The sequence below is a fragment of the Marmota monax genome, unplaced genomic scaffold, assembly GCF_021218885.2.
Source record: "Marmota monax isolate L192 unplaced genomic scaffold, Marmota_monax_Labrador192_F-V1.1 WCK01_AAM20220418_F8-fsc00019, whole genome shotgun sequence".
Lineage (NCBI taxonomy): Eukaryota > Metazoa > Chordata > Mammalia > Rodentia > Sciuridae > Marmota > Marmota monax.
This window is the reverse complement of record NW_026695242.1, coordinates 20,685,118-20,712,472: the sequence shown is the minus strand read 5'-3', so window position 1 is coordinate 20,712,472 and position 27,355 is coordinate 20,685,118.

The following is a 27,355-nucleotide window of genomic DNA, read 5'->3' as shown; positions in this document are numbered from 1 at the left end:
CTCTTCATTTCTAGTATCCATCAATTTGCTTACAAAGTGACTTTCTTTTTTTTTTCTTTTTTTATTAGTTGTTCAAAACATTACATAGCTCTTGACATATCATATTTCATACATTTGATTCAAGTGAGTTATGAACTCCCATTTTTCCCCCGTATACAGATTGCAGAATCACATTGGTTACACATCCACGTTTTTACATACAAAGTGACTTTCAATGATAATTTTATGTTATTTTGTTTGTAGTTTGTTGGCCATATTGTGTATATATATAGATAGGTTCAAATTCCTCATCAAATTAGAGTATTTTCCCTGCAACTCTCTTTCTTCTAGGATACTAATTGTGAAAAATTGATTATTGAATTTTGCCTTATGGATCATATATAGTCTTTTTATTTTTTATTTTAGTCTTTTTCTCTTTGTACTTGGCTTTTGATCATTTCTATTCTCTGTCTTCCTGTTCATGGATCTTTTAATTTTCAGTGTCTAATTTGTTTATCTCATTTAGTTTTCATTTTCCTTTTCATTTCAGATGTACCTAGACATTCTACTAAAGTATTTTGTTGTTGTTGTTGTTGTTGTTATCCTTACATTTTCTCCTTGTGAATTAAACTTTCCCTTTATCAAACATAAGAAGGAGGTTTCTAATAGCCATTTTTAACATTTGTATTTGCTAATTTCACAATCCTTGTCAAGTCTAAGCCTATTTCTACTTATCAATTTTCCTCCTTATCATGAGCTAAATATTTCTGCTTCTTTGGATGTTTTGCAATTCTTTAAATGACTGACATTGTGACTTGTATGTGGCTATATGCTGATATTTTATGTCTTTTTTAAAAATAGTATTGAACATTGTGTTTTGGTATATGACAAATTACTTGAAATTGGTTGGATCCTTTTTTTAGCTTTAATCTTAAGCTTTGCTATGACAGATTCAAAGTATACTTCAGTAGTTAATATAAATATAAATATACTATTAATATATTTTTAACAACTTTATTTGATTCCAAGTATATTTCTGCTCTGGCTGGTAAGAACAAAAACTCTTTTTGCATCTGTGTGGGCTCAAGGAACTTCTTAGTCCATTTTTTTCCTTTTGTTTCTTTCTTCAGTCTATAGTAATGCCCTCTCATGCTTGCTGGGATGATTCAAGGAGACTCCCTTAAGATTTCAGAGCTCATTGACATTCTTTCTGTTCAGTCTCTTGTCCTGGACTCTGACCCACAAATGTTAAGTTATTTGGGTCTCTCAAATTCCATCTCATTCTTAAACTAAATGATCCTGTAAGATTCTGTTTGGATTTCTCTTTTGTTGCAACATGAAAATTGTTTTAAGACATCAAGCTGAAACAATCATAAATATTACCTAATTTTGTCTCACTTCACTCAAGGATCAATGGACTGACTTTGATCAATGTCTGAAAACCAGGCTTTATATATTTTGTTCTTCTTCTATTAGTACAATGTAGCACCATATGTCTAGTTCCTATGTATCAATTACATGAAGGTATTTGAAATCAGGATTGCATATATAGATATTTACATTTACAAGCTTTAGCTTTTATCCTAAGTACTTCTTCAAATATGTACTGAAAGGAAAGTGACCACAACACTTGGAGCGACCAAGAGATCTTAATTGGGGCAGTGTCTGATTGACAGAGAAGGAAGAGAAAAAGAGAGAGAGAAAGCAAAATAGAGAGCAGGAAAGAGAGAGAGAGAGGAGAACAAAGGGGGGGGGGAGAAATAGAGGGAGTGAAGGGGGGGGAGCAGGAAAGAGTTTTTATAGCCAACATCTAATGGGGTCTTAGGGTCTGAAAGCTACCTTGTTGGCATACAATGATTGGATCATACAGTAGTTGCTAAGGGTATCATCTTCTGCCCTTAGGCAGACTGGGCAGTGGTTAGAAGTGGGTTTCTGTTGCACCAGATGGGTGGGGATTCAGCCTTGAGTGGGGTTGAGTGTCCAGACTTGAGGCAAACAAGCAATAAGGAACCAGACCTGTGAGGGTGAGGGTCGAGTGTTCAGCCCACCCTGCAGCTAACATTCATTCAGCCTGCTTTGCAACTAACATGTACCACTAACTCTGGGCTATTTAAAAGGAAAATATCAAGGCTTCCCACTAATTTTCTTTTAAATTTTCCATATACCATATCCCTGCAATCTCTGTAAAGAGCATTTTCTCACAATAGAACATCAGATTCCTCCCCTAGCATCTGATGTGATTATTTCTGCCATCCTACTCGGCATTTTGTAAAGAGTTAGTCACAATTGCCCCTTGACAACCTGTTAGACAGTTACTACAAAATTTAATTTCAACTCACCCCCGTGCCCTTTTCTCTTGCAAGGCACTTACACTGACAAAAAGTTTTTGTGACACGTTATTTATACTTAGAATAATAATAATAAAAAAACCTATGTAATCTTGAACTAAAAAATGTATTGTCAATATTAAAACAAAATCCTTTGCCACTGGTGGTTTACCTTAGCTAGAAAGAAAGAGGGGGAGGGGGAAGGGAGGGGAGGAAAAATGTAAGGGGAAGGGAAGTGAGGGGAGGGGAGGGAAGGGAGGGAAAACACAAGAGATTCAATTTTTCAGGCTCTGTAATACATCAGCACCATTTCTATTCAGGACAGGTAGCCTGTTTGAGGCAGCTTTTTTGCCACTGTGACAAAAGGACCGGACCAGAACAACTGTAGAGGAGGAAAGGCTTATTTAAGGGCTCATAGTTTCAGAGGTCTCAATCCACAGACGCAAGGCTCCATTCCAAGGGGCTTGAGGTGAGGCAGGACATCATGGCAGAAGAGTGTGGCAGAGGAAAGCAGCTCACATGATGATCAGCAAGCAGAGAGAGACACTCCACTCTCCAGATACAAAATATAGACTCCATAGCCACACCCCCAATGAACCACTTCCTCCAGCCACACCCCACCTGCCTCCAGCCAACATCTAGTTAATCCCATCAGGGATAAATTCCCTGATTAAGTTTGGGCTAAAACCCAATCGTTTTTCCTCCAAACCTTCTTATATTGTCTTACACATATGCTATTGGGGGATACCTCACATCTAAACCATAATATGGCCTTCTCCTTTACATAGATAAATGGTTACCTCTCACTTCCTGTGTCTTCCATTTAAGTAGAATTTATTAACTCTGATCTGTCATGTGCCTCCAAATGGGCATTTTCAAGTAGGGGCTGTACAGATGACATTATTACTTTTATGAACTTATGTTTATAATAGGTCCAAAATTTCTCACGTACTAAGTTATTTTATTGTTTTAATTTTTTTCCAAACTATTTGGATCATTTGTGGTTATGAATATAAGATGGTTGCTATTTAAGATCTATTGGATCAGAATATAATCCAAGGGTTTGTGACCTTCATCATCTCATACATATTCTGGTAGGAATTAGGATCCATATTTTCTCACTTTTAAAGACAAAGATATGATTATTAAGAAATAATCAAATAAACACTAACCTCCTTGAAGGCAATTCAAAGAACTGTTTTATCCCATTCTGTATACCCAGTGCCTGGAACACTGTTGGCCTTCAGTGAAAGTCTGTGGGGTTGTTTTAGCTAAATGATGCTCTAAATTAGAGTTTCACAAGGCTGACTCATGTTTGGTACCTAATTTTTCATTGTGGGGCACCACTGTTTTGTGCAGTGAAGGATGTGAGTAGCAGCTTGGCCTCTAATTATAACCTCCCTACCCCCAATATTAACAATGAAAATATCTCCGGGCATTGCCACATGTCTCTTATGGGGAAAGAAATCTCTCAATTAGTAACTGTTATTCTAAATACATTGATTTATTTACACTCTTACAACCTGTTCCCTTCATCATGTTCTAATGTAAAGTTTTCAGTATATAGTGTCAACAAAGCACATACAACATTGATTTTGTAATTGATATGACAGATATTATAAAATTATAGGCTTTCACAGCTATTAAAAGAGGGATGGCATTTTTGGGACAAAGAGATATGCATCAACCCACCTCTCTATAATATAGACACAATGAAACTGTGAAGAAAAAAAGAGGGATGAAAGAAAGAAAAGAAAACATCACAGGAAGATAATAAAACTTGCTCTTCATTTTAAATAAGCTAAGTCAGTCATTACCAATACTGGTTACTCAGTACTTTAGTTGTTAAGAAAATATTTAGACCCCAAGTGTGCTGATTGACAATGTGGCACTATTTTCACCATGGCACAGTTTCCCAGACTCCCTGTCCTGTATAATTTGTAGCAACAAGAATAACAACAAAGACGAATATTACCAAGCTTATACTATACCATAGGTAATTCATCATGTAGCTTTCACCTATTTTCTCATTTAATCTCCACAGGAACTCTTAAGCGAAAAGTACAATTATCATCTTTATAAATTAAGAGATTAAATAAATTGCCAATGTCACAAATCTAGTAATTGTACTTATCTAACATTTTAAAGTCCTAAGAAGTGCTACGTGTTCCTATATTTCTTGTATAATCATTACCATATTTCCCCCAATACATGTATTCATTATATACAACATGCCCATCAGAGAATATCTGTATTTCTCACAGAAAAAAAATATGCTCCCACCAATAAGTAACACAGTGTTGGGCTTTACAATTTCTTAAAGACCCTCATTAAACAAGAGGGAATTAAAATTAATAGAAAGCATTTATCTCAAGATATGGTTAATAAACCCATTGATCCATGTTCCCAAGCATACAAAGTGTTTGCGATTCCAAAAATGGCCACTAAGTATTTTATAAAACAGTGCCTCATATTGCATTTCACTTGACTCAAAACATACAAATAAATCTTGCAAAAATCATAATATTAAAGGCACCCAACATATAGTAATGTTGGATTCAATCTCTTGCGAATGTTATTTCACATTCATTTAAAGCTCAATTAAAGCAGGCTAGGGGTGGGTCAGATTAGGCACAATGCAATAACTCCTCTGATTGTGGGAGGAATGCTGGGGAATCACAGCAGTGATTCAGGAGGTAATTCTCAAAATCACTCCTCTGAATATTAAAAGTGTGGTCTAAGGGCTAGATGTGAAAGTTAGAAAAGATGATGTTCTGATCCTTTGTGTTGGTAGTGACTCGCTTGCCCTAATAAAAGCTGCTTATCAAGTTTCACCTACCAATCTCATGAATACTTCAATTATACAAAACCTTTTCATATATAAATCCATAGACTTGTTTTTTATCTGGTATTTTCACAGATTCTAAAAGGGTGTGCCAAAAATTTTAGAATTTCACCTAAAATTTTATTGAACTACATTAAAAATGCTATTATGACATTAGTAATTATCCGTATAATATAAGTTGGGGCTGGAGAAAATCAGGCAGAAGCAACCATACCCTCAAAGCAAATGTCTGGACCTTAGATGCCATGGCCAGAATCCCAGGGTCAGAATATCTGCTACATAATTCTGTTTTCATATTCCTAGCCCTGAAGGCTTCCAGCTCATTTCATTTTTGAAATGACTTCAATGGTTAAAAAAGTCTTTTTCAACAACTTTTCCTTCTGATAGAATCATATATTGCCCTTTATCTATTGATCTTAAAAAGAATACTCAGAGTTCCATTGACCTTTCCAAAGAATACACTATATACATGCAGTTAGGAAGAGCACAAATGTCTGTGATCTCCGGCATAGCACTTCATTCTCAAATCACATATGATCCATCTTAGGTAGGGGATGAACATAGATTTCTTTGTCCCAGATGAACTGGATCTTAGAGCTCTTTGCCACTCTGAGGTTTTATGAATATCTGAACTTTACTATCTCTATTAAACATTAAAAAAACATTTTTTATGAATGGAATTTAAACCATTGTCTACAAATAAAGAAAGTGAACCATGCAGAACATGCAGAGATAATAACAAATAGGCACATTATTATTCATAGCAATTATGGAGTTAAAATGATATTCAAAGATAATTTCAGGTAAAGACAGAAAGAGACCATGTTCATGGTAGATAAGGAAAACCACTCTTTTTGTTTGTTTTCTGTTTTCTGCTTTTTTTTTATTCTTCAATTTCTCCCATGAATATCAGCCCAAGGAAAACTTCCTGCTTCCTCTGCACTAAATTACATCAGAAATAGCACATCCTGTCCAAATGCACTGACAAACATTACAATTACTTCCAGCTGCTATAATGTAGTAAAAAGAAAAGAGAAATAGGGAAAAAAAAGAATATTTGGTTTTCATCTTCATATTCTGCTTGTTATAACAAGAGACTCCCATTTCTTCACACATTTAGCAAACAACCCTTGCTGGGATATTGTCAGGGGAAGGAGTTGTTTCCTTTCTCTTGTCATCCTCTGAGTGCTAAATAAGGCACAAATTTCTGTTCTCCAAGGGTACAATTTGACAATTCTTTATTTAGAAACCAGGACAGAATTAAATCTAACATTTACTTCCTAGATATTAATGAAAACTTATGAAAATTGCTTCTCCCCTGCTGATATTGCAGATGTGACAAAACAGGGCTGGTTTAATAAAGTGAGTTCTGTCCTTAACAAAAAGAAGAGTGTTTCATAAAACCAATTTTTTTTTTGGTCTAATAAAGCCACCCTGATACTTATGTGGCCTCCCATCACTCAGCATTATACAGATGATTAGATACTTGGCACTTTGGGGCTCCCTTGTTACCCAAAGAGGATAATTGGAATAACTAGATTTTTTTCTTTATTGGAAAGCACATCAAAACTAAATTTAATAAAACATTTTAATATGTCTAAACTATAAAAATCAACTCTGACAAGTGCCTTTCTTAATCTGAATTTTTTAATACTAAGGAAACATCCAAGGAATATTAAGTAGTACAGTCCCCAAAACTATCTGAGTATGTGCCGTCAATATTCCTCAGAGGTAAAGATGTCTTGGGCACAAGGTGTGTTTCAAAATGACAGATTAGACTAATATCCATTTAAAGATAGACTGTTTTGTACTTTGAGGGGAAAAATACATTTTACCTGAAGATAAAATAATATAGCTTTTCTTGTTTGAAAAATATCACACGTTTTTTTTTTTTTTCAGAGCATCAGTGGAAAAGGCTATATTTTAAATGTAATTCTCCTTTGATTTGTACAAGACTTATCAGTTCTTTTTCCTTGGTATCTCTGAATTCATTTCCTCTTATCCATCCTGACTGCAGCTGTTTTCATTCAGAAGCTCATCGTATTTTTCTTGAATTGCTGCAATAACTCATGTCTTGACTCCCTCCTTCCTCCCCTTACCCCTGCCAGTGAGTACATGTACCCCTTATGCTTCTATTTAATTTCCACACAACTTCCAGGGTATTCTTTCTAAAGTACACATCTACACATCTGTTCATTTTTTTTGGATTTTTCTCAATACTCATAATACTCATCTGAAAACACCAGGAACTCTGTGAGTTGACATAGGCTCACCCTCATCTTGCATATTGCAATAAAATGCCATTTCCATTATTCTTCATGATCCACTGAAGACTTGACAATTAATCAAGTCTTGTTTTCCTGCCTGCATAAAACCTGAGGTTCTTTTTGTTTGAGCTATTCCTCAATAATGAACATTTTTCTATTGCAATAGCCTGGATAAAATTATCCCCTTATCCAGGTATGGTGGAGCAGGCCTGTGATCCCAACAGCTCAGGGAGCTGAGGCAGGAGGATTGCAAGTTCAAAGCTAGCCTCCACAACTTGGCTAGACCCTGAGCAGCTTAATGAGACCCTGTTTCAAAATATAAAAAAGACTGGGGATGTAGCTCAGTGATTAAGTGCCCCTGGGTTCAATCCCTGGTATCAAAAAAAAAAAAATCATCTCCTTAATTGTCAAACGTACTTCATCTTTCTCAGTAACCAGAGAAGCTCACAGTGGCTTAACTACATCATGCACACTTCTGACATAACACTATGCCCATACAGAGGCAGGTGCTGAGGTGCTGAACATGCTTCAGAAGGTAGTTAATATTAGTATTGTAGTTAGTTGCCAATTGTTTATGTGTCCCTATAAACTCCCTCTGAAGTTTCAGACTCTGATAGCAATGGTTTTATTATTTACAGGGGTCCACTGTCATTCTTTTTTCTTTCATTCCTTTTCTTTCATAATGCTTAGGCAGTATGGTGAGGGGACATATGAGAACAGGATAAGAAAATTCAGTCTATCTGGTGTTCTCTGTTTTACTTGGGATTGAGGAGGAAAAAAAAAAGCTAAGTGGGTTTTCAATATCTGGACCAATTTTGCTGCATTCATGTCTGTAGGTCATTTGTTCCAATTATTAAGGAGGATGTCTCTGACATGTTATTTTTAAGGGAAGAAGAACTGAAAAAGCAAGTTAAAATTTGGAGTGATAACTAACCTGTTAAACTCAACTGGGATCCTCTCATACAAGAGGCAACATTCCAGATCATAATGGTCTCCAATATCCACTTTAGAAAGAATGCAGTTATCTTTGTTGTTGTTATTGTTTTAAAGTCATCCCTGGTCATTCCTCCATGTCAAGAATGAAATTCCTGAACATCCTGTGTATTGTCTGTCATTAATTTGTTTTGAAGCTTCTATTTGTCAATATGCCCAATGATATTTTACTTCTTGCTTGGAGACAAGATTACAGTTATAAAAATATCATCTCTAATCAAACCACATTGTTTCTCCTGGTAATTAATTTCTCTGGGCACCAGAGACAACCAGTAGCAGTTGTAGCAACTCTCTTAATTCTTTTAGTAAGCAGTTCTTTCAATTGTGTGCTGGGTAGGCAATACTTGTGCTAGCTATGACTTGCAATTGACCTATCACTATGAACAAACCATGATCATCAGGTTCAACCCCAAATCAGAGACTGCTTGTGAAGCCAATTTGTTGTAACAATACAGCATCAAGTAAAGAAATATAGGTAATTCACAATCTTAGCAGAGAATGAGAAGTAAAAGATGAGACTCATTGAAGACCAACAGCTTTCTTAATGTGATCTTGGGATAAATAATTAAATGAGAAATAGTTATCCATCCATATTACAATAGGATGGTTTGCCATGAACATAAATTACCATTAAATAGTCACCCAAGAGACACAATAAGAATAAAGAATATTTTCAAACAGTGTTGTCCTATTAAGTAATGTACAATTACATAAATCATTAACCAAACTATCACATATTTATATTTCGTACCAGATTCTAAGAATTTAAAAAATAAAGTAAATTTAAAACCACACTAAATCTCCCTATTTCCACATAATTTCTTATTCCAAGGCATGGTAGAGTTTACTTTGAAAATGAAAGATCAAATAATTTGGCCTGCTTCCAATATTACTATTTGGTACCTACAAGTGATTGAGAAAGAAATATATGAATATATGCAAAATAAAAGAAATATTTTCTTCCTTAGATGATACAACGAAACAATAAAAAACAATAATATTAACAATTCTTATGGTAACAATAAAAATAAGGTCCATGTAACCATTTCTAATTCCAAGGTCACAAAACCTTAAATATGTGCCATAAATCTGAACTTGGTTTTCAGATGTTTGAACATGTTGGAAATTAAATGTATGCATTTAGCGATAATGTGACATTTGCTTTTTTTCATCATAATAATTTGGTAATCTTAGTAATGTTGCATTTTTTTAAATCAAATACTTGGCAAGTCAAACAGTCTGAAGGCTAGCTCATCCTTTACAAGCAAACTTTTACTTTCCTTTTGTAAATATTTCTGTCCTGCCAGGCATGGTGGTGCATGCCTATAATCCCAGCATCTTGGAAGGCTGAGGCAGGAGGATTACAAGTTTGAGGCCAGCCTCAGTAACTTAGTGAGACCCTGTCTCAAAATAAAAAATAAAAGAAAAATATCTGGGGATGTAGCTCAGTGATAAAGTGCCTCTGGGTTCAATACCTAGTATTTTCCAAATAAATAAATAAATACTTCTGCCTTTGAGTAGATCTTTGACACTTCCAAGAGCAGAGGCACATTTTTTCTTTCAACTTAGCCTCATCTTCTTTAAGCATTCCTTTTTTGTTTCATTCAACTGCATAGAATGATGTAGGGTTATAAGCCCAGGTTTCATAACCAAACCATCTCAATTTGAATTCTAACTCCAACACTTAATGGTTACGGCTGCAAATTAACAATAGTAATGATAACATTATAACTTATTATACCATATAATTCACATAATTTCTATGAGTGCTCTCATTATTCCCACAAGAAATGAGAATAGAATTACCATTTATAAAAGAGACCCAGAACAACTAAGTAATTGGCTTGAATCAATCAATTAGTAAGTAGCCCCCTGAAATTTTGATTCAGGTTTATCTAACTTCAACCATGTTCTTTATCCAATCTTTCTATAGGATTAAAGTAGAACTCATAAATCTGCTTAAATGATAAGACTATATACATGTTGTATACAACTCAGTACAATTTTTTAAAACAAAATAAGAGTTTTCTAAATTTCCTTTTTCAATATAATTCAACTCCACAGGTTTCAGTGTTAAATATTGAACTTCAGTCTTTGTTGTCAAGGGTAGAATATATCTTTGAGTGAAAATATTTTCCTTAATTGTGTTTTTTGGAATTCTCTAGAACATTTTATAAAACATATTACGAATATCAGAACAGATGCTAATTAATTCTGGAGGTAAAATTTTGCCTGCAAAATGCTGTTTTGTGGAAACTGTACCTCCTCAACATCATTCACATCTGTCTAAAACTCCACATGGAGAAATTTATTCTCTGTGTCATCTGATCAACTCTTACTTCCATGGCAAGAACAGCAAACACGGAATCTTGTAGCTTCTTCTTATGTTTCCTCTAACTGTAAGCCATAGAACATTCTATGAGAGACATTCTGTGAGACTGGTTGATAAGAGTCTGAATATCAGAGATTGGTGCTTCTAAGGGTGTTCAGCAAGGAGAAGCAGGAGAGGGGGCCCCTATCTATATCATTACTACCTTAAGATTCTTTGAAAATTGTATTTCTGACCAGTGTTTCCCTTCTCCTCTTCTTTCTGTGTAAAAGAAGGAACTCTTAGTTTCTCCCAAAACAGTTTTTGCCTCTGATTTAAACACCCACTCTGCTTTGTACATTTTATATGCAAAGACATAAAATGAGGGGAAAAGCTTCTTTCTGTTTGTCTTCCCACATTCATAATTTGTCTTTTATATTCTGTACGTCTTAGCACTAGTAGTGAATCAGTGAGTTTCTAAACAACAAAAGATCAATTAAAATGTAAAAAGAAAAACAGACTCCAAACATGCTGATCTTTTTATTACAAATAAGAATTCAGGTTCTAAATAAAGCAGCAGGGCTAGGTCTTACAGAAAGGAGAAGCCTAAGGAAATGAAAGTGAGGCTGAGGGCCTTCTGACTTAGGTGACCAGTGGTGGGGGCAGGCAATTTGCAGGAAGGTAGAGAAAAGGAGAGAAGCAAATGCCATTCTCCATTCCCTCATACATTCACTTGAGAACTGGTAACTCAGGAAGGCACACAGTGGTGTGTTTATGAACACTATTTGGGCCTATAAAAAACCATTAGCCTAATCTTGGCCCTAAGTTTTCCAAACTCTGTTTATACCTGAAAAAAATCCATATTCATAGATGACTGTGGCATAGGTATGAATTCTTCACTCCATATCAAAATTGGAGGCAAAGTACTCTGATGAGATCAATCATAAGCACCCAGGTAGTTATAATGACAGGTAAGCCTTTTTGAGGATGTGATTTATTTTTGTTATTGTTTTGTGTGAGTTTTTTTGTATTTTTTGTTTGTTTTACTTTTACTTTTTTTTTTTTTAGAGAGAGAGAGAGAGCATTTTTTTTTTTTTAGTTTTCGTCGGACACAACATCTTTATTTGTATGTGGTGCTGAGGATCAAACCCAGTGCCGTGCACATGCCAGGCAAGCGCACTACCCCTTGAGCAACATCCCCAGCTCTGTTTGTTTTACTTTAATTGGATTTTTTTAGTTTGATTCCTAGTATGGGAGTAATGATTCATATTTCAATAACAAATATGAGACTCATGTTCCCTGGCTATTTGGGCTACCTCATGAGAACAGGCAAATCCCATGAGACCAACAGGAAGATTTTCTATATGCCATACTATCTGAGACCTTATCCAAGTGAAGCAATCTTGAAGCAATAATACTGACTTGATTTATAAGGATATTTCTTTATATTCTATTGTATAATAAGTTTGCCATAACATTGTCTCTTTGAATTAATTTAATCAAATTTTAAGCATCAAAGAAATGTTTCCAAGATTAAGCACAATGATTAGAAAACTATAATAAACATAAATTCGAAATTAAAATATCTAGGATGTTTGCATTTAAAGAGGCAGAGAGAACATTTACTCCAACTCATTTGTTTCCAAAGCACATACACAAAATGAAGGTCCTAGATTTATTGAGTCCCTAGCCCTTAAATCTGTGTTTTGATGATTTTCTCTTTATAGTAATCTATTCTAAAACTTTTGAAAATTGTCACTATCACAATTTTGCTATTTTTATATTCTCCTAAATATTCAATCTCATTTACATTAAAGTTTTGCCCTTCAGATAGAAAATGGATTTTAATACAATAACAAGCAGCTATGTACCCAGGCTAGCTTATAAATAATGAAGGAATTTTAATAAATCTTTTTCCACATTTTTGGATGCACCAACTTCATTTCTCTAGTGGTATAGAATGTCAAAAGCAAAAAACAAAAATAAATATAATACACTTCCTGTATACTTATATATTTGAAGACCTCCTGGAGTTCCTCTTTCAGATTAAAACATGAAAAAAGCAGAATCTACAATGCAAAAAAATAATGAAGTGGCATGATTTTTTAAAAAAGAAGAAGAATTCTAAGTACTTGGGAGTAATTTTGCAAACAATTTCCTCTAAATACAAAAGTAAGCAAAGGTTTATTGATAAGGAATGGTGGTGAAATAGAAGAAAGAAGTACTATGGTTTAGTGAACCACTTCACTTATGAAATCCTGCATAACTTAATTAAAATCCAGTTGCACTTGTGAATAACATGCTGTACTAATGTGTTTCTAATAAATGATTACTCCAGATACATAAAATAGATTCACTGAAAGGAGAACCTTAAATTGGGTGATTCATTTATCATAATTAATACTATCTCTCTTTATTTGGGTTAAAAACACATATGCTATTATTTTTAAATAGGGAAATATTTGAAAAAAATATATAAAATAATTAATATATTAATTGTAATAAATGGTTTAGTAGGAATTCTAACAGTGGTATCAGCACTTATTTTTTGAGAAATTTCTAAAAAAGTTAGTTATATTTTTATTTCAGGATATGTCACATTCTTTTCATAATGATAAAAGAATTGCTATAAAATATCTGCCCTTTATAGCATTGTTTCTATTTGTAAGCAATTCAATAAATTCAAAACACAATTATTTTTAACTGAGCAAGAATTAGGCTTGACAAAAATCAATTGACAGAAGAGATAGAGGGGGCAGGCAACTCTTCAAATCAGATCTGGTGTTGGTGGCTGCTTTCTTATTGACAAATATCAATGAAGCATCTAATTTTGTCTAAAGAAATTACATGCTTGTAATGATAATAATAGATAACTATGTCAGAGATAAAGTTGATGAAGCAGATATTTTGTAGAAACAGACTTGTGTATTCCTGGTTTATTCAGTACGCTCTAATGAGATATTGTCATGGTTTTGATACTCTAGTACTAGATTTGACCAATATCAACTATGGCAAGCTGGTTCCTCTATACTTTTCTGATATGTTCCCATCATTTTAGTTCATTCTTAATTTCTACCACTGAATGTAACAAGTTTATTTTATGCTTTCACTCTTCTGGCCCTGGAATCAGCCATTTCCTCAAAGTGACCTGATTCCATGTAGTTGAGTGTGGCCTTTGGAGACAAGGCTTGGGAGCTCTTTAGGCTCCTTACTCCTCAATTATGTTATGAAATGACCACATATGTTCTACCCTATCCTTTTCTAACCACTGAAATTTGTAATTAGAGATGAATTCGTAAGTTCACAGTGTTTTAAAGATTAACAACCTGCAAGACAGGAGATAAGACTATCTTATACACTTAGCACTGTAAAATGTAGGTAGCAGGATGTGAATGAAATCAATGGATAAAAGAAGAAACAAATTACTTTGTATAAATTTGCAAAATTAATTTATATTTTTTTCCAGATTACATTTGATAGAGGAAAGTGAAGGGAACTTAGAGATTTGGAGGGGAAATGGCTTTCTTAACAACTCTTCAGATCAGATCTGGTATTGGTAGCTGTTTTCTAGTTTTCTTTGTTTAGGAAATAAAGTCTTTGTTATTTTGATACTGAATAAAGAAGTCATTAACAATATAGATATTTTTCATAAAAAGCCAGACATTGAGTTTGCCCTGCCTTCTCTTCCTCTCTGATTTTTTATGACATTGTTGACCCAGTTATACATTCATTATGCACCTTTGTTAAGCAGACATGCCAACAAAGATCTCTACACAGATTTAGAACCTTTGACTGAGAAAAATCACTTATGACACCCAAGTCAACAGGCAACAAAAGCAAATATAAGTGAGCCTCAGAAACATAGTGAGGCCCTAAGCAGCTTAGTGAGACCCTGTGTCAATGAAATAAAATAAAGTAAAAAGGGCTAAGATGTGGCTGAGTGTTTAAATGCACCCAATCTCAAGTAACAACAACAACAAAAAAAAGTTTCAGCATAGCAAAATAAAGGATCAACAGCATGAAAAGACAACCTGCAGTATGGACACAATATTTGTAAACCCTACTTCCTATTTCTGACCAAGAGTTAATATCAAACTACATGTGAATTTCAAACCAGTATCAAGAAAACAATTCAATTTAAAAATGAGCAAAGGGCCTAAATTTATGTGTCCCAAAAGAAGACATTCAGATGGTCAAGGACACAGGGGGAAAAAATGTTCAACAATACTAATCAGTAGGAAAATGCAAATTAAAACTATCATAAGATAGCACCTCATACCTTTTAGGCTGGCTCTTATCAAAAAGTTGAAAGAAACAAGTGTTCATGGTGATGTGAAGAAAAGAGAACTCTGCACGCTGTTGGTGGAAATGTACATTAGAACAGCTACTATAAAATACAATATAGAGGTTTATAAAATAAATAAAATTAGAACTACCATATGATTCAGTAATTTTATTTTGGGGTATATATATCCAAATGAAAAGAAATCAGTTCATCAAAGAGAAACCTGCACTCCCATGTTTATTGCAACACTATTCACAATAGCCAAAATATGGAATTAACTTAAGTGTCCATCCGCAGATGAACAGATAAAGAAAATGTGGTACATAAGAAAAATAAACACTGCTCAGTCTTCAATACACCCTCTCATTTATGATGATATGCTTGAACCTAATAGACATTATATTAAAATAGGCAAAGAAAACAAATACAGCCTGACATTACTTACATGTGGAAGGTAAAAAAGTTGAATCCGTAAAGGTAGAGAAAAGAATGGTGGTTTCTGGCTTCTGAGTACAGGGGAATGGTAAGATACTGGTGAAAGTATATTAAGTTTCATTTAGATAAGAAGAATCTGTTATGGAGATCTATTCTATGGCATGATGATTATAGTTAATGCACTGTTTACTTAAAATTTTCAATGAGAGTAAACTTTAATTGTTCTCCATTACAAAAAAATAAATTTGTGAGGTAATGGATATGTTAGCTTGAATTAATCTTTTCACAATATATACATGTATCAAAACATCACATTGTATCCTATAAGTAAATACAACAAAAATTAACCATCTTTCTTACTATTACAATAATTTTAATTAGTAGTTTTAGAAAAAAAATTTAAAACAAGAATAAAGTTAATTAAAATACCTTTAATATTACAACATAGAGGATTCCACTACTAAAAGGTTGCCCTATATAATTTGTATGTTTTTGTTTCTATGTGCATATATACATGTATAATGCACTTTTCCATTATATTTATTTTTTAAAAACAGAAATATTTTCAAAATTATGAATGGAAGATATCTCTGAAGTAGATGGGAGTGAAACTTGTCTAGAATAATCAAAAGCATAATAATTATTTTTCAACTCACTCTTCCAGGCACTGGTTTTATACATTTAGTGTTTTATCCAATTAATCCTTACAACAACTGGATTTTGGTACTATGACTACCATCATCAGCTTTGCAGATGATGTCAAGAAGCTATGGTTTCCAACCAAGGAACTGCCCAAGATTCCAGAGTAGTGGTAAAACTCAAAGAATCTCTCGTGAACTATGTACAAAAAGTGATGACCAGAGGAAATTTTTTGAGCCATGCTCAAGAGAAACTAATGAAAACCAAACCTGGAACACTTGAGATCTGTTTCCTCCCAGACTCCTTCAGGCAAGCACAACTAAAGGACCTATGGCTTCTCTGTTGTGTTGAGTGGCTATTTTTCCACCTAATTTAAAAAAAAATCTCCAAAATGCCATTTGTACCACAATGAGACAGTGAGAGAAAAGATTATCTTCGTTTGCAAGTGAGCTTTTCTGACAAATGTAGGCATCACTGCCCCACTGACCCTAAGAGATCAGTGCTAAGAGTCAGCACATGTGATGGGCACATTTTTTCTACAATGAGGCAAATGGGCTTTCTGCCCATTTCTAATTTTTACACAAAGAGGAAGTTAAAGTGCAAAGCTCCAACATTCCACATGCCAAGGTCCCCACAAGGCTGAATGGGAACACAAAACTTTACCAGACACAAAGACAATACTCCAGGGCAGGAGGCTAAGGCCCCTGATGTCAGTGAAGTGCAAGGGATGCCCTGGTGTCATGGTTAATTTGAATTGTCAACTTGATTGGACTAAAAGATGCTTAAGATTAAGAGGCTTCTGGCAGCACCTCCCAATAGATTAGAGGCTTGGATGAAATAAAAGTTGGAAGATCAAGGAAACAGCAGCAGATGCAAGCTCCATTCTTCTCAAATAGGTCCTTGATTGATTCTGCAATCACCTGAGGACATCAGATTCTTGCTACTCCTTCACTCTTCCAAAATGGACTCTGCCAGTGATTCTTCAGGGCATTTCTAGAAGCTTTCAGTCTCCGACAGGGGTAGCATCGTTGATTCCTCTAGTTCTGAGGCTTTAGCATCTTGAACAGCACAGCTACTCTTTTGTCCAGCTCTTCAGCCTTGAGATGGCCATTGTGGACTATCCATCTTCTGGTTGGGTAATCCAATCTGATAAATCCTCTTTTATAATCACATCTCTTATTGATTCTGTTCCTTTAGAGATCCCTGACTAATATACCTGGAAAGGAACCTGGCAGGAGACTGAAGTACTCAGGGCAAACCAACCATAACAAATGATAGGGCAGTTTCTCCCTTTTGACTTTGCATCTTCAAGCCTTTCCTCCAAGAAGGGCTGCTGCAGATCGGGAAGCTGTGAGAGGAATGACTCCTAATAATGATGACAATGATAATAATAATAATCATCATCATCATTGTCATCATCATCATCATCATCATCTTGGCTCCCCATGAGAGTCTCAAGGTAGTACGATGATTGCTCATCCTGTAACAACCTTGTTGTGTCTGAATTCACAAAGAATAAACCCTTTTGTCGGCCTCAAAAAGAAATATAAAACATTTTATTATTGTACTGGATTGGAATTAAGCTTTTAAAAACTTTCCATCTTTTCCAAAATGCTTAAGCCTTTACTGAGATGTCCTCAACTGTACATGCAGGCCAGCTCCAGTTCTCTACAGCTCACCTACAGCACACCTGAGGAGAAGGAGCTTCTAAACTAAATAGAGGGGAAAAAATTCAAAGTTTTTACTATAACACAGGCTTCAGCATTTTATGCACCAACTAGAGTATCGTTTCTTGTTTTCAAGTGACTAAAATTTAATAGAGCAGAGAAAAAATGGCCCAACAGGGGAATCTGAAGTCTCTAGGAGATAAAAAAACAAATTGCTTTGTAAGTATAACCCTTGTTGTGTCACACTTGTCCACAGATGTAGTCACATATACACCAAAGGAGCATTAGCTAGTCTTCATCACCGTTTCCCACCCAAGAGAGCGCTATGCACATAGCAGAGGCTCATTGATTCACTTGCTGAAGCACTGATTGGGTAACTCCTTTGTGACAGTCTATATTGTCTTAGAGGTGACAATAATAGCCCCTGTCCTCAAAAAATGCCAAGTCTTAAAAGCTTTAGAGAACTGAAAATGATCTAAGCATGCAGTATTTTGTGGAGTGTGGTATGAACAAAGTGCTCCTGGACATGGAAGAAGATGGGAGCAGAGTGAGTAAACTGAGATGATCAAGAAAGATTTTTTTCAACTTTATTCTATTAAACTTACTAAATTGTTGCTAGTTTATAAAATTTTGGAAGGTAAGCTGATTCCTTCCAAGGCAAAAGCAGCATCACCATAGTGTTGGTATGTGTGGTATATCACTTCAGGAGAGTCTGGATGGAGTTAATTTTCATATGTCCTATAATACCTCCTCAACACATTCACTTTTGTTTAAAACTCCAAAGGGATTTATTCTTTCATTCATTAAAAATTTCTTCCCCACTATTACTACTACTGATATTTTTTTTTTTACTATTTCCTTAGATAAACTTTAAGAGAAAAATGGGGAAAGTACATGGCTTCCCTGGGTACCATGGGAATTAAAAGGACACCATTGAGTCTGATGGGAAACATATTGAGAACATCAGCTGAACAGAAATTTTCTTCATTGTACTGCTCTGTTCTATTCCTTTCTTTCTTTATTCCTGAACCTCAGCACAATCCATCTTCTCTCTTTCCTTCTTAAATCTGAACTCCCAAGCCTCCTCTCAAGAAAGCAAATTTAAGAATATGTTTAAGATCTAAGAAGCTCCTCTAACAATCTCAGGTTTTCCTGTTGAGATCAATCATAAATAGGTCAAAACCAAAATGATTCACAGACATGACAGATCAAAGCAAACACAGTGTATATTATCTCCCTTTATTGAGAAGTACACTTCTGAGCATTGTCCCATGATGTATCAGTGAATATTTGGGGCTCAAATAAAATGCTTTCTGTACAGCATGTGTTACCTCACCAGTAAGCCTTGGAAGCAATTACATCTAGTCCTGAGGGTCCCTTGGCTTTGATAAGGAAACAATAATTCTTTCAATCAAATAATTCTTGGTGCCAGGGAATTACAACAATCCTCCTAGACCCACATCCAAGAGGCCAACATCCAAAGTCCCTTTTATAGACAAACAATGCATGAATACATTCATTTATTCAAAAAACATTTCCTCCATGCTAGAAAATGATCCTGGCAACGAAGATAAAATGAGGAATGAAATATAGTCCCAGCCCTTGGGGATCTCAAAACATCCTCATTTAAAAAGAATGGATTGAACTTTCATGTTTTCAAAAAGAACACTATTTAGTTACTGTAAAGGAAATCATCTCTTGGACTAGGTAATCTGTAAAATGTAAAACATTCCTTGCCAAATTCCAATAGAAGAAATGTCCATTCATTTTATTTCTATGTGAGTTTATGTGGTGGCCACTCTCTGTGAATACTAAAATGAGCTCTCTGGTGATGGTACCACTCTCCAAGCTGCACAGTTAGTTTAATTCAAAGCATGCCCAGGTGGCCAATGCCAGGCCTGGATGTCGAACACATTTTAACTAGAACAACTACTGATCAGTTCTGAGGAGGATCATAGCCATAGCACAGCTCTAGCTCCCAGGAAAAGTTTAATCAGAATGTGTACTTGCTCACATTCTCAGATTCTCTAGCAATAATTCTTAAATAGCTCCAAATAAAATAATCAATGTTGATGCCAGGAATCTATGTTTTTCACTCTCCAAATTACTCAAGCTGAAAGAATGAATTCTCTTCAGTCCACATCCTAAGGAGTATTGCTTTTATATTTTTTTAGTTGTATTGTTAAATAATCGTTGATTAACCTTCTATTAATTTAACTACACTAAACACACTGGGAAATAAGATTGCTAGTTAAGAAGGAGGCAGACCAAGAAAGGCCTTGGAAGTCAGGATAAGTGTCTTGTATTACATTCTCTAAGCAGGGGGGAGCCAGTGAGGCCTGCTGAGCAAACAAGAGACTTAGTAAAGCTGGAATTTCAGAAAGTGTAAACTGTTGACAGTATGCAGGGAAATGGAGACTAGGAGAGGCGTCTAAAATGAGCAATTTTCTCTTAAAAAAGTGGCATGTAAAAGGGACTGGAAAGCAAAGGTAGATTATGAAACACTTTTCAAATTTTTTAAAAAATGTTATTTGGCCTGTTGTATTCTCTGAAAACTTTTAAATCTGAAGAACATAATGTTTAATCCCATTTGAGTTACCTTTAGGAAGTTACTTATCTGTAAAATTGGGATGATAATGGTGCCTACCTCACAGGACTCCTTGTGATGACTGAATGATACAAAGCATCAAACGCAGTCTTAGTAGAACTCCTGCTACGTAACAAGGACTCGACAAAAGGCAGGCTTTTTCAAGATCACTATCTGGTTATTAGAAAAACAGAAAATGAGGCAAAAATATTTTCTTTTTTGAATAGTTTTGCTTTCTTTAGTGCTTTAAGCTCCATATAGAAGTTTAAATGAATGGATTTTAGCATCACTAGATGAAATAGCAATTGGATGATGAGGCAGTAAGAAAACCATTGTTCACTATATATGCCTAAGTATTTTAATTCCTTTCATGTGTTATTTAGCAATGGTATAGCAAAAATAAAACAGAAAGGACAACTCATGGTCATATTGGAAAGCAATTAATAAATGATATTTGCTTACTCAAAAGGGATGACAAAAATTATAATAATAAGAGTTCATACTGTATTCTTGACATTGCTTTAAGTACATTCATATATATTTACACGTAATCACATGATTAATTCAATTAAGGTAGTCTCCTGAAGTTCAAGGACAAAATTATTAGTACCTCCAAGGTATTGATGAGTTAGAGTGATTTATTGGCTTGCCTTCAAGGTTACCCAATTTATAAGTAGTAGAATTTAAAATGAACACACAGAATGTGACTGCATATGTGAATATACTTTTGAATGTATCATTTAAGAAAATTAAATTAGAAAACAAATCCCTATGTGCCCTCAGTTTGCTCTGCCAGCCACAACATCTGGGGCAGATGTTTCTACAAGGAAAAATACATGTAGTCTATTTACATGTTGAACAAGTCTGACTCTATGCTCCAATGGCTGGCCACATCCAAGCTGTCTGTTGATGCCCAAGGCATTCAACAGACCATGTAGTTGAAGCCATATTTTTTTTTCAGAAGAAAGAAGAATAAAAATTAAATGAAAATCTCTGTACTTAAATAATTTGTAACTAATAAATCCTCCCTAAAGTCCAAATTAAATGTCAGTATCCAGAAACAAATCATCAATGTCTTTTTTCAAATTCTTTTTCTAACTTCTGAGATTTGTTGAAGATCCATCTACTCTGCACCTGCCAAATGAATGATTGGATTTATGAGGGTGAAACTAAGCCGCAGCTACTGATCAGTGAAATTGGTTGCAACTGGGTGGAAGAGCTCCACTGCAGAGAACTCCGGCAAATGGCAACATCACTCAAAGTTACAAGATCCTGCAATGAGAACATTACAAAGTGGCCTGCATTTGAATGTCTAGCTCAGGTGAGAAGTCATTTTTGAACCCTTGTGAAGCTTCTGAATGATTCTGGATCCAAGACTTTCCAATTTAATAAGATTTGAATTTGGAAGGAATGTGATCTGAAGGATCTTTTGTCAAAATGTTGTTCCATCAAAACCTTCTTTATAGGAAACAATCTCTCCATTTGACAGCTACGTAATGTAGCAATGTAACATTTATCTGGCATCATAAGCAAAGTCCAGAGCAAAGTAAAGGTCACATTTATGCAAAATTGTCTAACCTCAATGTGACAAATTACTTTGTGATATTTGGCAGGCCTTCTCTGCAGCTGACTGCAACCTACAGTGCACAAAAACAATCATAAGTCCCTAGAAAGCCTCTGTGATTTATATATTCAGATAAAATTATTTTATTTTTAAGTAAAGGGAGGTAGTGGTACATATCTTGGTGAGGACAGTCTGAGTATCTGTGAATCACTTACTGCAAACCATGAGATTTTATTTATAAGTGGAACTGAAAGGGGCATTTTTGTGAACTGCTGACTTATGAATGACTACGAAAAGCTGTTACAAAATCTTGCCAAAGGACCTTTCATCAATCCACTGACAGATTTAACAACACACCATTTAATAACATACCAAAGTTTATACTAGGTGATTGAATTTGCAGAATTCACAAAATTGGGGGTAGACTTATTACCAGCATATCTGAATGTTTTCTTTATGGACTTTTTGAGCTTTCATTGTTGTTCTTTTAATTTTTAATAACAAATCATTATTAGTTTAGCACCATCATTCTCAATTTACTTTTACAGCAGATGATCTGGTTAATTCTGCAATGTGTGGTCATTTATACTCACATCTAAAGTATTTTTGGTCTATACTTTTCCAATTCTATTTTCATGAATATGCTTTGTATAGAAACAGGCTAAAAACCACATTCTTAGAGCTAAAGTATACATAATTATAACACTTCAGTTTATGTCATGGGTAAAATCAAAGAAGGAATGGATCGCAAATTATGACAGTTTACTAAGGCAACTTTGTTACATGTGTAAACTTTTGGTTGATCCTGACTACCCAGCAGCTCATTCACAGAGCTCCACCTGACTCATCTCTAATCACAGCATCTAACCCCAGGATTCACACTGTAGGTTCTTTGAAAAGATGGTCTTAAGGCCTGAGCTCTGGCATCTTATCTCATGTCAGAACATAAGATTTTGAACTGAAAGATCAAACAACCACCTTTTAGAGAGTGTGTAATATCTTGCAATCAGATGTGTCTTGGTTTAAATCTGAGATCTGTCATTGGGCTTTTGTGCGACCTGTTTGAATCTCAGTTCTTTCCTAGCTACAATGGGCTAAGATCTATACAGAAAAATCCCTCAATAAAAAGAAATTATAAGCTAGTATACAGTAAGTGGTAAATTATTTACAACATATCCAGGAGTATACATCCACATGAATAAAGAATGTATATGCAACAGAAAGAAAACTTTCTGTGGATAGTGCAATTACAGCTGATGACTTGCCCTCTTTCTCAAACGTTTCTATCATCTTTTTGAAGATTTATGTTATTTGGTTGACATTAATATACATAATATCGGATATATTGTGATGTTTCAATACATGTGAACACTGTGTAATGATCACGTAATTAGCATATTCATCACCTCAAACATTTATCATTTCTTCTAATAAAAACATTCAAATCTTGTCTCCTAGCTATTTTTAAAAGTATAGCATATTGTTGTTAACTATAGTTATTCTACTATGAAATGGACCATCAGAATTTATTCTAATTTTGTTTTTGCTAACCAACTTATTTTAATCTCTCTGTCACCATTTTAAAAATTCATTGGGTTTCAATCTGGGAAATAAAAGTATTTCTATTTCAAAATAAAACAAATACAAAAGTCTCTGGATTACTATCTTCACCTGTTCAAGAGTTAGAAATGACCTCCGGGGAAATCATTGAATTCATAAACGAAGGGTTAGAATGTTATTTTGATTTCTTTTCAAGAATCTGAAGAAACTGGAAAGAATCTTTCCTTAGCAAGGGATGAGTGAGAGTCTGAAACCTCATGCATTGTGCCCTCTTGTTAGAAATCAGTTGCACACAGTTGATGCTTCTTCATGAAGGTAAGTCTAGTCTTACTCATCCATCCAGAAAGCAGTGTGTTGAATCCAAAAGAGAAGGCAAGGATGTTACCCAGCTTTAATCACTTTTGTAGCATTTAATCACTCCAGAAATCTTTCCTCAGAAATGTTGGCTCAGAGAATGATGCTGAGGATGACGGGAAGGAGCCTGCATTTGGGAATCTGATAGTTGCCTGTCCTATCCTGGTTCCAGCATTTAGTCACTGTCAACTTTAGACCAGAGGGACCAATTGTAGTCTCTGAACAGACATACTCATTTTTATTTAACAAAGTTATTTTGGCAGCTATATTCAGTGAATACTCTCTTACCCTCAATTTTGCAACTATTAAATGGAGATCATGTAACAGCTCACTTTAAAAAAAATAGTATAATTTGGAAGACAAACTGATATCTCTAGTGAGCTAATAAGTCATCAGTCATGTTGACTCTATGAGCAGCATTCCTAAGTTCATAGCAGGCTGGGAGAGGTGGTGGGGATTTTTCTAACTCCTAACAGAGCCCATATTATTCCATTTCTCTTAATATCCACTTTAAAATGTCTCCAGAAACAAAGTGTTTAATAATTATTTATTTCTTATTGAAATTCTTTAGCATTTCTTTAGAAATTGGTTCAATAAGAACTAATGTTTACTTCATCTCATAGCATACCACACTCATCATTTTTATGTGAAAATCAGGAAGTGAGCCAAAGGATATTTTACTATATTTCAGATGGATATTTTCTAATGTGCACACTTCTTAGGATTTAATTTCTTGTCACTAATTCATTCAGAGATATGGAATCAGCTCTCAGTGACAAAGTGACACTGGCAAATTGTCAGTCACTTATCCCACTGGATCAGTAAACCAGATAGAAACTAGAAGTTGCTCACATCAAAATACCTGTGCCTGAACTCTCCAGAGGAAATGTCTTAAATTTAGAATACTGATTTGACTGAAACTTTCTTTTGTTCTCTTTTTTTTTTTTTTGGACAAAAAAAAAGATGCCATTAGTTTTTTAGTTTTGTTTTGTTTTTCTTTCCTTTTGTTTTATTTTTCCAAGGAGCTTCAACTGTCATATGGCTAATTAAGAAAGCTTGGTGTTGGGACTTCTGATGGGTGAATAGCCATAAAGAGTATGACCCTCTAACAACCCCAACTGGTAAAACTTAAAACAGAGTTTCCTTTCCTTGGATTAACTGCAATTAGTCTACAGCCCAGTAATGCAGCAGCCAAGTGGGATTTATTGCTATAGCAAAAATTGCTTCCCTTAATCTGTCTTGGTTTCAATTGCCTCATACCATCTGAGCAAAATGATCTTCTGCATATTTGAAGATCTTATCTCAAATATCAAATTATCATGGATTTGAAATTACTAGTCTAACTTAAAATTCTGACTTTCGAATTGCTCTCTGTAGCAAGTAAATAGCCAAAACTTGCAGGGTGTGTGTGCATTGTATCTCCACACACAGAGATTTATAAGCGTAAAGATAAAAGCTTATAAGCTTTAATTTAACTGCAGTCATTATCCATAAAGATATTCCTTTCTTAGGAAATGATAAAACCATAAAAGTTTCATATGTAACAAAAATATTTTTAGGAAATTAATGGGAAGATAATGTACATAAAATAAATGATAGAAAAATTGGTATATGATTTAGTATTTTTAGAAAGAAAAGGTATAAGATATATTATTCAAATGAACTCTAGGTATAGTAAATTCAACATTAATTATCTATAATAAGCTTTAAAATCAATATAATCAGAAAGGGAAATTATCAACCTAAAAAAGATCAGACACCAACATCAAACAATTCATGGAATAGTGAAATATTGATGCCATTCCCTTTAGAACCAGGGGTAATACAGTATCAATAACTACTCAACTTTGGACAGCAAATTCTAGCTTGTGAATTAAGAAAAGAAGGAGAATGAAATAATATGATTAAGAATTATAGAAGGAAAAGGTATAGATTTTGATGATATGACTGACCACATATTAAAAAAATTTGAGAGGTTTGGCAACAATTCTGTGGGCTAATGATGTCCTGCAAAGCTATAGCTGAACTCCCTTCCTTCCAGGGTCACTGGACTCAGTCCTACTCCTTTTCCCACCACTGTGCCAGCTGCATACAAATTGCCTTTTTTTTCATTAATACTTGTCTGTATGTCTTATTTATAATAGCCTTCTATTCAAAGAGATCATTTCATAACCATCCTATGTAAAATGGCCAACATATCATATCTTCTTAAGCTCCTATATTTTTTCATAGCACTAATCACCATCTGATTTATTTTATATATATATATATATATATATATATATATATATATATATATATATATATATTTTGGTTTCTTTTCTACATTACTATATGGTAGACATCATATGAGTAGGGACACTATATAATTTATTATCTAGTTATTCTATTATTATTGGTCCCTAAGGACCAAGAAATAACTGGGACATAATCAGTACTTGATTAATATGTGTATAATGAATGAACAAAAGGGTACAGTTCTGCACATACAAACATTTGTAAAGTCCTGAAGAATAGACCAGACATCTGCTATAACTTGGATATGGTTTGTCCCTCAAGAGTCAAGTGTTAGAAGTTTGGTCCCTAGTTATGGTAATGTTAAGAGGTTATAGAACTTTTAAGAGGTGGGGCTTAGTAGAAAGTCATTACTGGACCCTCTATACTCGCTGGCTTCCTGTCTCTTGATGTGACCTGTCCTCACACATGCTTCTACTGTTGTAATGCCATCTACCATGAGATCCTCAACAGAGCCCATTTGATGTTGGCACTGTGGTACTTAACTCCAAGTATAGTGAGCTAAATTAATCTCTTTATAAAGTTTACCACCTCAGGTATTTTGTTATGGTAATAGAGAATAAATTAATACAACCTCTGAAGAGAATCTCCAGTAGGGAACTTCTTTGAATTGTTTTTTTATAATTTAGAAATTGAGTATTAAGAAACTCCATGGGAAAGATGGAGTTTAGCCCAATATGGTTAACTGAGATATTGGTTCCTTCATGCTAGGGCATGAGGGAAGAACTTCTAAGAGGAAGAAAATGAGAGGCCTAAACCCAAAAGGTGAGTGACATACAAATGTTTCTGAGCAAAATGTAGTAAACAAGAATACTGAATCTAGGCCTTAGAATCAGGAGATAAAATAGTGTGGAAATAAATGTACTGGCTAATCTGTTGCCAGTTAATGAGGAGGCTTGAACCCACAAAGCAAAATAAATAAATGGTCCTTTAAAGCTTAAAACTTACAATCAGAACTAAAGTTGGAAGTGAACAAAGCATGCAGTTTCAAGAATTAAGCTGGAGCATTCTTACCCCAATATGGCAACTTATGCATGAGAGCTCTCTGATGTCCATTTAACGTCTTTTGCGATGGGTGTGTCTACTACAGTTGAGAAAACATAAATCACATCTCGTATGTAGTTTGTGTATTCCCTTTTAAAGCATTTATTTTCATTCAATATTATTTCATTCTAATTTTTGTTATTATGCTTATCCCTTTTAGTATCTAATGCAGTCAATTTCAACTGTGAGAGTGCACCGGAATCTCC